General features: G+C 42.6%; 1 protein-coding gene across 5 annotated transcripts in view; it reads left to right on the top strand.

The window, feature by feature from the left end:
• LOC117451610 (RNA binding protein fox-1 homolog 3-like) overlaps positions 1-14,722 on the top strand; it is a 480,467-nt gene that overhangs the window by 210,560 nt on the left and 255,185 nt on the right. For all 5 annotated transcript variants that reach the window (XM_071203963.1, XM_071203962.1, XM_071203959.1 and 2 more), the window contains exon 4: positions 145-207. The gene's annotated coding sequence lies outside the window, so the exon portion shown is untranslated. The remainder of the gene's footprint in view (positions 1-144; positions 208-14,722) is intronic.

The following is a 14,722-nucleotide window of genomic DNA, read 5'->3' as shown; positions in this document are numbered from 1 at the left end:
TCTTCTTCTTCTTCTTCTTCTTCTCCTTCTCTCCTCCTCCTCCTCCTCCTCCTCCTCTTCGTCCTCGTCCTCCTCCTCTTCCCTCTTTGCCGCTCTCACAGCCTAGTTTTCTTTTTTTTCTCCTCTTCAATCTTGTGCGTGCAGGTTGTATCTGACGGAGGGACCGGTGCCGGGCTCCCATCCCCACGCTCCTTCAACAACAACACTGTGAGTATTCTCATGCTAATGTGGCTTTTCTCCAGCCTTCCCCTCACGTCGGTTTGTGTCTTTCCCTTTTCGGCTTTCATTTCCTTGCCTTCTTTTATGTTTTCATCCGCCGCGCCAAATGCAGCAGCAGCGCGGGAAAGGGAGGAAAAGAAGTGGAGACAAAAAGGAATGTACAGAAATAGAGAGAGGAGAGGAACAGGGGAGGGGGAAAGGAGACAAGGGGGAAAGAGATTGCCGAAGCTTCCCATTCTGCTTTCGGAGGTGTTTCTCCTGGAGGATGGTGGAATTGCCGGTGGGATGTAGGGGGCGGGTCTTGGTTTTGTGAGTAGATAGTTGTGCGGGAATGATAGGGGATGTTGTTGACAAGCATAGAGTGGCTCATCAGACAGCCGGGCAGCTGGAACCAAGGTTTTCTCTGTTGACTACACTTCTGATTCATCCGTCACTTTTTATATTTACACACAAAGAGACACCTCCCTGATGTCTTGTCCATCTCCTTCTATTATTTTGAACTTTTTTGGCATGCAGTCATTCCTCATGACGCTGTATCATGTGTGCAGATAGGAGATGGATTTGCACCCACACATATGTGTGTCTGTCTATCAATAAATGTGGATTTCAGCTTTTGTGTATTTGCCTCCGACTTGAATTAATATGCATTCTCAGTATTGAATACACATACACATATAATGTATGTGTGTTTGTGTGGGAAACATTGATGTTGAGCTGATCTTATGCCACAGTAACTTGCAATGGTTTTGTTTCATTTGAACCTTTTCTGATAAATCATGGATGGATATAGCATATTTTAATGCATTACATTACAGTTAGCGACTTACTTACTACTGTATGTGTCAGTTGGTGTGTGTGTGTGTGTGTGTGTGTGTGTGTGTGTGTGTGTGTGTGTGTGTGTGTGTGTGTGTGTGTGTGTGTGTGTGTGTGTGTGTGTGTGTGTGTGTGTGTGATATTGAGTTGCTCATATGCCCAGTAACTTAACATGGTTTTGTTTCATTTCAACCTTTTCCGATAAATGTAATTCAAATAGTATATTTTATGCACTTCAATACCTACTGTGTGTATCATTTAGTGTGTGTGTGTGTGTGTGTGTGTGTGTGTGTGTGTGTGTGTGTGTGTGTGTGTGTGTGTGTGTGTGTGTGTGTGTGTGTGTGTGTGTGTGTGTGGTTGTGTGTGTGTAGGTCAGTAAGTCAGTGTCCTTTCCCACACGCTGCCCTTTGATCAAAGGGCCACATTCAGTTCGCCCACGGCATGTGTCTGAGCCATATGAAGAGTGGGTGTGCTCCCTGTGTGCGTGTGTGTGTGTGTGTGTGTGTGTGTGTGTGTGTGTGTGTGTGTGTGTGTGTGTGTGTGTGTGTGTGTGTGTGTGTGTGTGTGTGTGTGTGTGTGTGTGTGTGTGTGTGTGTGTGTGTGTGTGTGTGTGTGTGTGTGTGTGTGTGTGTGTGTGTGTGTGGGCTGAGATGGATAGGCCCTGTGCCCTCACTGAAATCGCCATGTCTAATAGGCACGCAGGGATGGACACGCATCCGACTGGGCTGGGTTATGTCACGGAGACCAAACACCTCTCACCGGCCTTCGTCAGGAGTCACGAAAACACAAATCTTTATAAGAGAAAAAGCATATTCGGCCAACAAATCGCTCGCAACACACTTTGGCAGATTCATTTGGCAGAGTAAAAGGGATTGATCTGAGCATGGCAATTAGGCAAATTTCAGAACTAAGCATCTGGCGAGGCGAGAACGCTTCGCCTGGCAGAGGATTACCATTTTAGTTCCATTTTGAGACGACGCAGCCCAGAATGTGTTATTTCACAGCACTCCAGCAGCACAGGCGAACGCGGCACATGAGGAATCTTCGTGTGGCGTTTATGTTGTGTATGTTGATTTCACGACCTGCAAAGTAAGAGTAGTGCTTTGATTAATGACAATTACGTTTAATATGTGTGTTTGCAGCCGTTACGGCCCGACTTCCCTTTCCCCGGCCTTTATGAAAATGAATCGTCGGGGTAAAATGCCTGGGATGATAGCAGCCTGCTTTCTGAAGTAGGCTGATATAAATGAGAACCATTCCCCCAATTACGGAAGATTAGGTTACCCTCCACCAATCTGAATCCTTAAATCCCTTCTGTTTTTACAGCTCTGTCTGCCGAATGTAATTCAGCCGCGAGACCTGGGCAGAATAGCAATAAAAGAAAGGTAGAAACTTTTGCAGTGACACCCAGTCAGTAAAAATATCCGGTGGGAGAGAGCTAAAGCACAGGATAATTGACACAGTGCTGTGTTGCACTTGGCTGTAATTAACTGTGCAACAGAGGTTGTCAGTTGGAAAGGGAGAAAGCCCAGACTTATCTTAGTGCATTTAACACACTTAAAAGTGCAACATTTATCGTGTCTTCCCAGCTTTCTCTGGGGGAGCGTTTCAGGTTAGCCTCTCCGCTGCATTCATCCAGATCTTTTACAGGCCCACTCAGACATTATACTTCCTTTATCCTTACCACCACAGTTTGAACACATGACACAAATCACAAGGATCAATTGTTTTTCTAGGGCGAGCGGGAAAAAAAAGAACAAAACAAATCTTATCTATTTTTAGTGTGCTTTTCCTCATTGTTGCCTGGGCCACGATTCATGCTTACGTCTAGTGGTTGTGTGCCATAAATTATGTTGTGCTTCGCAGCCAGGCGCTCGCTGGTGACAACTCTCACCCACACATTAGTGATCTATGAGCCATATACCACCGGCCCCCTGCCGCCTCGCCAGACGCTTTCCAACGCACAGGACCACAACAATGTCATTCCCCCCGTGTGATAGCACCCATATGTGTCGAGAGCACCTGTATTAGCGTAATGCGCCAAGCGTTTATTTCTCATCACTTATCACAACCCGCTACATGCTGTACCGAAAAAAGGGGGGGGGGAAAGCTCATAAAGATAAGAATCACATTTCACTAGAGGGTGCTTGTGTGACAGTGATATATGCTGTGAGCATCCTGCCACCTCATTGAGATGGGAGTGAGTTCTGGGTGGCTAAATCAATTTGTGCAAAGGCTGATGGCGCTCGTATTGGTGTCGTGATATGATCTTTGTCGTCCATTTTTAGAGGTCAGCGCGAGCAAAACAACAAGGGCAAAATAATCTGACCGCTTTCTCTCTTGTTTCAAGCCTCGTAAATGATCTCGCCCAAGAGGATTGTGGGTAAAGTCGCTCTTGTTTGTTTTTTTTCTCCCAAGGTTTAGACACTATGGATTCTCTATTAAGAATGTACTTTCATCCATTACCGCACGCGTCCTGATAGAGTGTCCAGACCCAGAGGCGAGCGCCGTCCGTGCATTAATCGCTGTAATTACTCAATGAGGGTGACAGTCATTCTGGTGGTGCGTCTCACACTATATACCAGTAAAGGACTGGGGGTGGGTTGTGGTAGACCAGTCGATAGGTGAACCTGACTCCCTCTAATGTTAAAGATCTGTCTATGGGCAGAAAAAAAGAGAGGAAATGCTTTAAGATGTGTCAGCAAGTCAGACAATTTCCTCTTGTCCATCTCATGAGGTATGACATTGTGTGTGATACCGTAGAAAAGCCATAATATTAGCTGGAAATAACACAGCTTTAACAAATGATGTTCAGTCCATTTTTATGTGTTTCATATATCAAACCCAATGATTAACCCTTAAATGGTTTCTGTATACTGAGGGATACAGTCATTTTTCAAGCTGTGTCAATGTATTCAATGGGTGTAGCATTGGTGTTACACAGGTCTTATAACACTGTAGTATAGGTCTACTAACAGTAGACACATGGGTATAATATGGGTGTACTAATGATGTTACATGGGTGTCATAGGAGTGTATTCATGTTTAATATGGGTGTAATGTGGGTCTAACAAGAGTGTAACATGGGTGTTATAGCAGTGTAACATGGGTATAATATAAATATAATAATGGTGTAACATAGTTGTCAAAAGGGTGTATTGATTTGTAGTAATATGGGTCTAATAACAGTGTCATATGGGTGTAATAACAGTGTAACATGGGTACAATAAGTGAGTAATATTAGTGTAATAATAGTGTAACATGGGTAGCTATGGGAGTAATAATGGTCTAACATGGGTGTTATAGGGGTGTATAATATGTAATATGGGTCAAACAACAGTCTAATAGGTGTAATAAAAGTGTTGTTTACAGTGTAATGTAAAAAAAAAATCAATTGATAATCCCATATATATATATATATATATATATATATATGTGTGTGATTGCCCATTTAAGGGTTAACGGATGCAATCAAATTCCATACAAAAAGAAGAGTTCACTTCAGTTTCACCACGGAAGACGTCAGAGTGCCGGCCACACTCTTTGACTGACTTGTGATCTCTGGCAAGTGCAGTGCAAAATCACCACAGCAACGACTGCTTAGCAACAAAGATGTTGCTACCATAAAAAAAGAAAGACAAACCAAACAAAGAAAAAAACAACAACAAAAAAAAGGAGATTTAGGAATTTGTCAGTTGATTTAGTGCGTCGGGATTTAATTCTGCCGCATTTGTTTTATGGCGCGGACCGCTGTGGCGTGTGCCGGACAGATGTTCAGTGTGAGAGATGATCGTAAAGAAAAGGAGGCGAGTGGTCAAATCAAGGCTGTCAAGTCAGGGAAATAAAAAGCGGAGGAGGGAGAGCTAAACATGCTGCAGCTTTGAAGGATCCTTATTGTCTGTACAAGGGCAACAGAGTTACTCTTTGTGTTGCGCCGCTGCAATGTGGGCTATAACGACGTGCCAGTTAATCAGAGCGCCATTGTTGGTCATAATAAGTGAATGGAGTTTAATAGGTGAATGTCGTTACACTTCCCTTCTTATCTCGCAGTGACTTTCACTTTCTTGTACTGCCTGCAGCAAGTAATCATGGGAAATATACGACTCACAGACATAGTTTTTAATTAGGGGGATTTTTAGCATCCTGGAGAGAATAAAAAAGGACATTTGAACGTGTGGAGGGAGAGTTTCATTCACACACATATGAGTGTGGAGACATTTTTCTTGGGTTTGGTTTTCTCATTAATCACAGCAGAACCATGTCTGATACTCGCGTACAGGAGATGAAACCAGGCCGGTGTCGAATATTTGAACATCTCAGTGCTGATGTGTGCAAAGCAGAGCGTGTGACTGCAGGGGAGGCTTTGAAATTTCATCCACTCCATTCCTTTTAACTCTTCGGAGGGGATGTGTGTCTCACTCCAGTTGGCCAATGGCTGTTAGGAAGCTCCTATAACCCCCCCCCTCCACCACCACCACCACTATCCCTCCAACCATTGACACACATGCACTCGCTATCTGCCTTCCCCCACCCCCTCTCTGCTACTCCACCAGACCTGCATTGTGTCAGATAGTTTAATGTGAAATTGCTTTTCTTTCAAATTTCCCCCTGGAAACGCAGGTCGTTGCAAAATGTTACATCTCATAATGGCGTGTTATTGTTGTTCTTTCATACGAGTCCTCGGCTCCTTTAGTGGAGGATTTTCCAGCGGCAGAGCTGAGGTCACACTCGGCTTTTTCTCCCCGCCGCTTCACCTCTCTCTGCCATCTCGGATTCTGCATAGAGCTCTTCCTCTGCTGCGCCCACGGTAACCCTGCTGAAACATTTATCACCACCTCACTCTATGATTACGCTATGCATTAGCAGGGCTTACATTTAATTTGTCGGCAGGCCCTGGCGGCTGTGCTACGGGCCTGGCCTATCAGAGACACTTTGTAAAGGCCCTGGAAGAGCCTCCCGGGGTGATCCTATCAGTCAGACACACTGTCAGCAGACACACTCAGTTAGTCAGCATTGAGTCAGAAATGTGGCCCAGCCAAGCCACACGCCACCGTTGGCTGCTCCGCTGGGCCGCTGCACTGGGCACCAAGCTCCCCCGCCTGCCAATCAAAGCTCCAGCAAGGATGCTGACCTTTGTTCCCATGCTGAAATGAATGCTCTTCAACAGGTGATCCCTGCCTCGCCACCCTCAAGTTTAAATATAGCCCGCTTCTCTTTTCTCCTTTTAGTTTTTTTCTCAACCTCCCTTCACATTAGCCTGTTACAGCCCCTGCTGTGTGTTTATGTCACTCGCTCTGTAGCATGTACACACATTATTTCCTATATTTTTAGACTCTACTCAAGTTACACAATGTGAAACTTGAAGAACAGTATTTATTGTAAGTTTGATTTCATGTAGGATGCATACTTCATGATTGTTCGACAACATGCTTTTAACAGAGGTCTGTCCTCAAGAGTAACAGCACAAGCAGTCGTTTCAACAAAATATGATAACATATACTTAAAGTAGGTTTGTCAAAGCCTACGAGAAGATTTTTTTTTAGAGAGAGACATAATTTATAGGTTTTAGTGCATGCAAATGGTCTGCATGGTCTACTTTCCCCCCTGTCTTAAATACCCCTATTTCCCTCCTTTGTTTACTTCAATAACATAGTTAAATCACTACGTAACACTTGCACTTCTATTAGCTAGCGCTCCAGCACATTGCACGAGATAAGCTCAGGGGCGGGACATTTGGGCATCAAGCTCCCCCGCCTGCCAATCACATATGCTGACTAGGGGTGTAACGGTATCCGTATTCGTCCCGTACCGTCACGGTTCGGCACATGCAGTCACACGGCGAATACGCCTTTTTTTTACGAGTGGGAAAAAAGTAATTCAGGGCAGTATCCACTACACTATATATAATCCAGGGGGCGGTATTGCGCCTAAAAGCTGTTTGCCAGCCGCCCTTAAACAACAAATGAAGAACAAGAAGAAACACAACAACAAAACGAACAAAATACAAGAAGAAGAAAAGTTAGTATGGTGAGTTCAGATAACACACAGGAGCTAGAACCCACCTGCTTCTTGTAAATCAGCTGTGTGAGAACATTTCGGGTTCCCTGTGGACTACAATAACGATGTGGTGTGCGAGTGGTGGATCGGACGATGAGGACGGTGTGTTGGCGTTGTTCTACAGCGGTGCGGTATGCTAATGGCAACACACGCCAAACATGCTAAATCATATCAGAAGGGATCACCCAGATTTGCCAATCACCGGAGCCCGGAAAAAGACAACAGCAGTTCAACAGCTGATCCCCGCTGTTTTTAAGAAGCCAAGAGACATGAAAGCAGTGAGACCAAAATAAATAACGGAAGCTTTTGGCATATGTTTTTCAACGACTTTGCGCTCTTGAAACACTTGCTTATTATTTATGATTATCAAGACATCCTTTTTAGTTTTACAGCTTGATGAAACCTTTTTGTTTGACATCAGCCATTATAGATAATATGGCCATCTGAGTGTGTGGTGCTGTTTGTGTTTTTTTTTAACTGTTTAATACAGTTAATTATTCAAAATGTCAGAGTTCTTTATTTTTAAACTGAAACTTGCACTACTGTTCAAACATAAATAACAACAAACCTGGAATTATGCATTTGGGACTTTTTTTTGCTTTTTTGTTGTTGTACCGAACCCGTACTGAACCGTGACCCCCAAACCGAGGTACGAACCAAACCGTGACTTCTGTGAACCGTTACACCCCTAATGCTGACCTTTGTTCACCCTGCTGAAATGAATGCTCCTCAACAGGTGATTTAATATAAAATAGAACCCGCTTCTGTTTTCCTTTTTGTTTTTTTTCTCAGCCTCCCTTCATATTAGCCTGTTGCAGCCCCTGCTGTGTGCTTAGCACACGTCAGTAGCTTTGTAGCATGTACTCGCATTATTTCATATATATTTTTAGACTTCTACTCAGTCTACAATGTCAATCACCTCAATAATGATCACCTGTCCCAAAGTGGCTATTAGCGTCTTCAGCTCCTGTGAATTACATTAATACCCTGTGGTTAATGTCATGTTTCTGTACCGAGAGTACGTGGAAGTGCGAGGCTCCACTTCTGCAGTTATGCGCTGTGTGATTATGTTCGCCTTATTTTTACTCGTCCATTTTACTCCTCGCACTATCAAAATAGCATGATCAGAGGCCACTCAAGGCTGCTTTTATCGCCTGCGCAAAATAAGAAGGTCAATCTTTAAGGCACTTTGTGGGGGGAAATGTTTAAACCAGCTAGTTACCAAGAGAACCACGAGGGCCTTGTGTTTCCTGCGGCTCTAATTGGGATCCATTTTCATTTTCCTATGGTTTTAAATGTCAAGAACAGAGCACACGCAAAGTGTTTTGAATTTGCGCCTGGAAGGCCTCAGTCTGCGGGTCGGAAAGGTTGAAAGCATATTGGTTTATTATGAAAAGGAAGACGTACTGTAACCATTTTGCCATTTGAAAAGAAGAAAGACAAAGATGATATACTGCTTTTGACCTCATCCATGGTCCGCTGAGAACATAGTGTCAAAAGTTGCCAGCGCCTTTCTTCATTTGACAGAAACAAATCCTCAGGAAGGACTCGGTGCCCCCCCCCCCCCCCCCCTCTTCATGCCTGTGTGGGTTTCCCCTGGGTGCCCCACAGTACACCCTCATGCTCCGAAGATATACAAGTTAGGTGGACCGGAGACTGCCAGTCCCCCACATGTATGAGCGGAAATATGTATTTTATAGAAGGTCACACCAGCAAGTGACACAGCATAATTCATTTCTGCGTCCTCTTGGAAATAGTGCTGTGATGGAGAGTGTAGTCTCTACTGTTAGGTGTCCTTGTCCTGTTCTGTATATAGATCAAACAAATAGCATGTATTTAAAGGAATTGATTTCATTTTGGATGCATACTCCTTTTTCATGATCGTTCGACGGCATGGTTTTTAAAAAAACCTCAGGTAGCCAGCCAGAAAGCCTTTGGGCGGGGTTGGGAGGGTTATTTTAAGAAGTTACTATTAAAAAATGTTTTTAATAAGTGTATTATGTTAGACAACCGAACAATGTGAGCTTAGAAAAGAAGAAACCAACACAAAACACACACATACTAAAGTTCAACAAAGCAAAAACCGGGCTAACCCAAAATGCTCCTTTTGAGTTGAATACACACACTTTGTTATGAACATATCAATCTTTTTACAACAAATTCAATATACTATTTATTGTTTTGAATTTACTTTTTAATATTGCTCCCCAACTGTTTTAAATGTAACAGTAATCATATTATTTTTATATTACGGAATTGAGTTTTTCTTCGAATCCTAATTACGTAATCCCACTACATGTAATCCATTTCTCCCATCTCTGGGACTGGACTCAGAATGAACACTGTGAGGGGACTACTTGATTTCAGTACGTCCCACATGTTTGTATCCATAGAAAGCTGTTTCAGATCATAAAACACAAATGTGTTGGAGCAGTTATAAACAACATATTTGTCGGCTAATTTGAAGGACTTATAATAAAATTAGCTTAAAATGGCATACGCCTCGACTTTGGACCATCTGTTATTATCTCCCTTCCCTAGAAGGTCAGAAGTGTCGAATGGTTTGTGTGTCTTATTTAAAAAGTAGTGAAAAGCAAAGCAAACAATTTGTTGTAATTAAATGTCTTTCCAACATGCACTACATTCTGGTATGGATAGTACATCAGTGGTTTTGTACAGAAACCTGTCCGAGTATAATCAGAAACTTGCAGCTAATGCTGTGTATACGTGACCATGAATAGCTGTTAGGAAAATAAATGAATGAAACCCCCTGGAGACTGGATTTTGTATCCGAGGTTCTAATGCAATTTCCCTTCATGTAACAACGTGTAATCCCTTGTCCAAGCAGGCCTGGATTTCTACCTTAAACATCCCTTTCATTCCTTCATTTAATAAATGACACCCAGAGGACGAAATGGGGACAAGTCCCTGCTGACACCTGTGAAATATAGACTGATAATGCTGCTGCCACTCGCTTATTGCCGCTCCCTTCCACCTCCCTCTGTCTGACAGGCTGGCCCCGTGCATGTATCACAATGAGCGGATCTCTACACCGTCAATTAGGATCACCTTAAGCGTGCCACTGAACTTCTGTGATTCCTGAGAATAGAGGAGGAGATGAAGGATCTCTTCGTGGCCCAGGGGAGGACGCTGCGTTCATGTGGGTGCAGTGGACAGGCGGTGGTGGTCCCCGGAGTGGTGTGATGGAGAGGAGCAGGGGCGTAGCAAGCTCGTCCACGCCCCCCTCGTGCACTAAACTCAGACAGTCATTGTCTGCGTGGCTCACTTCAAATGATTTAATGACTTGCTTTTTGACTTGAGCAATTATAGCTGAGCAGCACATATGTTAATTATATCTGACCTCACATTTTTGCTGCTCTGTTAATTGTTCGCTTAGATGACATTTCGGAATGACTGTCACAGTGTGCGAAAAAGTACACGTCCCACCGTCCGGGACGTGTTATTTACAATATCGGACAAGTAGATCTTTCAATTGACTTGTCCGGTGGACAAGTGACGTTTTTCGCCCCGATTTATTGACAAATTATTGATACATTCAGTTTACAAAAGGCAGAACTCATTCGCAAATTGTCCGTGTCCGCCATTGTTCGTTTAGAAATGTTAGTTTCGGTTCTGCTTGTCGATTCCTAAGGAAATGCATCTCGCCGCTTCTGTACAGTTAGACGGGGCGGGGCGGGAAGTGTAGCACCGTGGCAGGGTTGGGAAGCAAAACTCGGTTCCGAGTAGGAACAAATAACAATTGTCCGGTACCGGGATTAATAAGAGTTGTGAGGACAGGAGGCCGAGCCCCGCGGACTGCAGCTCTCTCTCTATGCTCCGTATCAGCTGATCGCTGCATGGTGCAGCTCAGCGTCTCTCTCTCTCTCTCTCTCTCTCTCTTTCTACACACAGCGGATCTGCTGCCCGTTAACAGCCTCATCTTTGTCAAACTTTCTTATGTTCTCTCTCTAACACGTAATGAAGGTTATTACGCGTTTTAGCTCCTGTGTTGTTAATATTGACCACCATTTCCTTTATGAAGTGAAGCAGCCTCCCTGTCTGTGTCCTCGCGCTGTCCTCACATCCCCGGACCCCCAGGCTCGGAGGAGCACAGGGATGTCAGTATTGTTTATAAAGCAGGGTATAGAAAGTACATTATTGAAATGCTATTTATACTATTTATTAACTTTTACAAACAGTGAGTAGCTGGGCAGCTGCAGCATGTGTATTGCAGGACATGTGTAAGCGTGCAAGTGTCTTTGAGTTGTAGAAAAGCGCTAGGCCTATAGGCTATAAATATAATAATAATAATAATAACTTTATTTGTATAACACCTTTCATACAGGGGATTGCAGTTCAAAGTGCTTTACATCAGTAAAAAATAAGACATAACATCTGTGTAAAACAAGCAGCAAGAGCAAAGCATAAAGTGGGATAAAATAATTAAAAATAAAAACATGGGGAATAAAACATAGAGAAATAGTGCAATGTCAATCACAGAGAATAGTGCAGTATAATAGTGTAAAATCAGTAAAATGCTTTGGTAAAGAGATAGGTTTTAAGCTGCCTTTTAAAAATGCCTAATGTATTGGCTTCCCTAATATTGTTGGGTAACATGTTCCACAGTTTTGGGGCGTAGTTTACAAAGGCTGCATCACCGATCTTCTTTTATGACTCTTTCTGGTGACCTCTAATAGACCTGCATCTGATGATCGCAGTGTTCTGGCAGGTGTGTAGTTCATTAGAGAGTCAGCAATGTAGCTGGGTCCTTGTCCATTTTTAGAGCCTTGTATATGAGGAGAAGTACCTTAAAATCAATTCTAAAAGTTACAGGAAGCCAGTGTAGAGTAGCTAAGACAGGACTAACGTGTTCCCTCCTTTTGGTATTCGTAAGTAGTCTAGCTGCAGAGTTTTGAATGAGCTGGAGTCTTTGTACATTCTCAAACTGCACCACTTAGAACTAACTAAACAATGCAGAGATTATTTTTATATAATTGTATTCAATAACCGTAAGAAATTCAACAGTATGAAGTGATTTGTAAATAGGAATACAGATTTGACTTAATGTTTTCATAAATATATTTTTCTCCCAGTTTGTCATGGGACTGATTTACCCTCTCCAAGAACCGGAATCGAGAACCGAAAATAACCAGAATCGAAAAGCAGAACCGGAATCGTTAAAATCCAAACAATACCCAACCCTATGTGTGATGCAGTAAAATGTTACCGCTCACTTACGTTAGCGGTGTTGTAAAAACTGTGGGAAAATGTAAAAAATACGATGAGGAAGAAGATTCCAGTGGCCCCAATTTTTGTCAATTCTGGACAAGTGAAAAATGTATTCGGACAAGTAAATTGCCAAACTCACTTGTCCATGGACAAGTACTCTCTAAAAACTTTTTCTCACACTGTGTCATTGCTGGCTGCGTATCGGGCAATTTAAAGAGAACAAAATGACAGCGGAATGACTGTGACAGATTTTTGTTGACAGAAAAGTTTTAGCTACCATTTGGAAGGGTTCATCGCATGAAGGCCTCTGTCCTGGTTATTTAACCCCTCTTTTCTGCCTCTGAAACAGCACTTACAAACACCCCTTTACTTATCAGAACTATTTAGTTGTTGGTTTATTTTCGTTATTAACAATCCTAAAAACACGTTCACAGGTTCATATTTGTCCTCAACTGTGACATGTTTACATGCTTTAATGTTGGCTAACTTAGTCTATCACATACAATGTGTTGGAGCGCCAGCCAATAGAACAGTGTTACATAATGATGTCACTACGTTACAGAAGTAAATAAAGGCATCCAATGGAGGCATTTCAGACAGGGGGGGAGTGTGGGAGACTCCCTCTGAAGGGAACACAGGGATTTGAGCCTATGCAGACTGTTTACATGCACACAGACCTTTATAACACACTACATAAAAGCATAATAGTGCCCCTTTAATGCGGCCAAAAACAGCTCAAACTTTTTCTCTAGACGTAGAACTCACTTCCTGTTGTTTGTAAGATGATACATTTTGTTTTTCTCTTGCCATGTATACCCAGGAAACATCTAAAACGCACTAATGTCCCAGTTCAAAGCCCATCCTGTCTGTTCTAATGCATTCGCCTCCTCTTCCGGAAGTCCTCGCCTCTATAAGTCCATTAAAAACAGCTTGCCGAGACAAAATTCTACCTGAACTAATACGTCTTGTTGAACGACACATGTATTGCAATTTTTCCCAACATGGTTTTTATCACACAGCTTATTATCACATTTAATGGAGACTGTTTTTTCACTTTTGCCATTACTGCACACTGTGGTTTAATTATCCCGGCAGTGAGGAGACAGAGCGGAAGTTAAGGCAGCGTGGAGGGCAGATACACACAGCGAGCTCCTCAAATTCATTTTGTCTTGTGATATGATTGCAGCTGCGTGACTGTGGCCTTATGAAGCAGTGGAAGGAGACATGACAAATACATGTGCCGCTCAACACCATTACATGTGTTAATGCGGCAGTGTGGCTCTGCATGCTGTTTCTAATGGACTGCGCTTTGTTTGTCACCTTAAGTGAGCGGAGATGTCTCCCGTTTCACTTCGCTACACTGGAGTTGAATTCTGGAATAAAGAATAAATCGACTTTTTTGTACTCGGGGAGGAATATTATGTGAGTCGAAGTTTGTGATTTTAGATATATCTAGTGCAGAGAAGAAAAACACTTCACATGTCTTTTTAATTAGACAGGTGCGTAGGAGAGACGAGTAGCTGAACAGTTGGAAATAAGCTCCTGCACCCTGTCTAACCTGCAACAAGAAATATATATATATATAGGCAGAGCTTTGGTATAGACCTTTATCAGGCAAAATGGCATGGAGACGGTATAGTGATTGGTTTAAAGAGGCTCTATTATTATGCTCATTTTCAGGTTCATATTTGTATGTAGTGACTCTACTGGGACATGTCTCCATGCTTTAATGTTCAAAAAGCTCTTTATTTTTCTCATGCTGTCTGTGCTGCAGCACCTCTTTTCACCCTCTGTCTGAAACCAGAGCCCAGTCTGCTCTGATTGGTTAGCTGGCTGGCTCTGTTGTGATTGGTCGACCGCTTACAGATGTGCAGAAGTGTCCCGCCTTAGCCTATCACTTACTATGCGTAAAGCAAGAGATATGAACATATGTACAGCCCTACTTTCCATGCAATTGGTTACCCTACATTATTTTAATTGATTTACTGGATCATGTCTGATTCAGGGCTTTGTAATGTAACATCAGCTGCAGTATATAAAGCCTGATCCATGTATGACTTCAAATCAGTTTTCCCACATTTAAACCAACAATTAGTGATTTAGAGAATAGAAAGTGAATCATACAAATATATATATTAATATTACTGAGTGAAACTCATTTGGGCTCTGGTTGTATTTAAAGACAGTTGTTATGTATCTGTGTAATTGTTGCTTTTGAACTTGAGTACTATGGTGATTCAAAGGCTGTTTAAACTGAAACATTTGAATAAAACCGAAAAATATAAAGAAATATGACACAACTGTCCACTCTGACACTCTGTCTATACAACAACTAAATTGCAGACTGTTTGATTTACAGCTGTGAAACATACATTGCTAACTCATCCAATTAGAGCAGACTGGG

The sequence above is a fragment of the Pseudochaenichthys georgianus genome, chromosome 8, assembly GCF_902827115.2.
Source record: "Pseudochaenichthys georgianus chromosome 8, fPseGeo1.2, whole genome shotgun sequence".
Taxonomy (NCBI): domain Eukaryota; kingdom Metazoa; phylum Chordata; class Actinopteri; order Perciformes; family Channichthyidae; genus Pseudochaenichthys; species Pseudochaenichthys georgianus.
The sequence above is the reverse complement of the archived record's forward strand: the minus strand, read 5'-3'. Positions and strand labels throughout refer to the sequence as shown.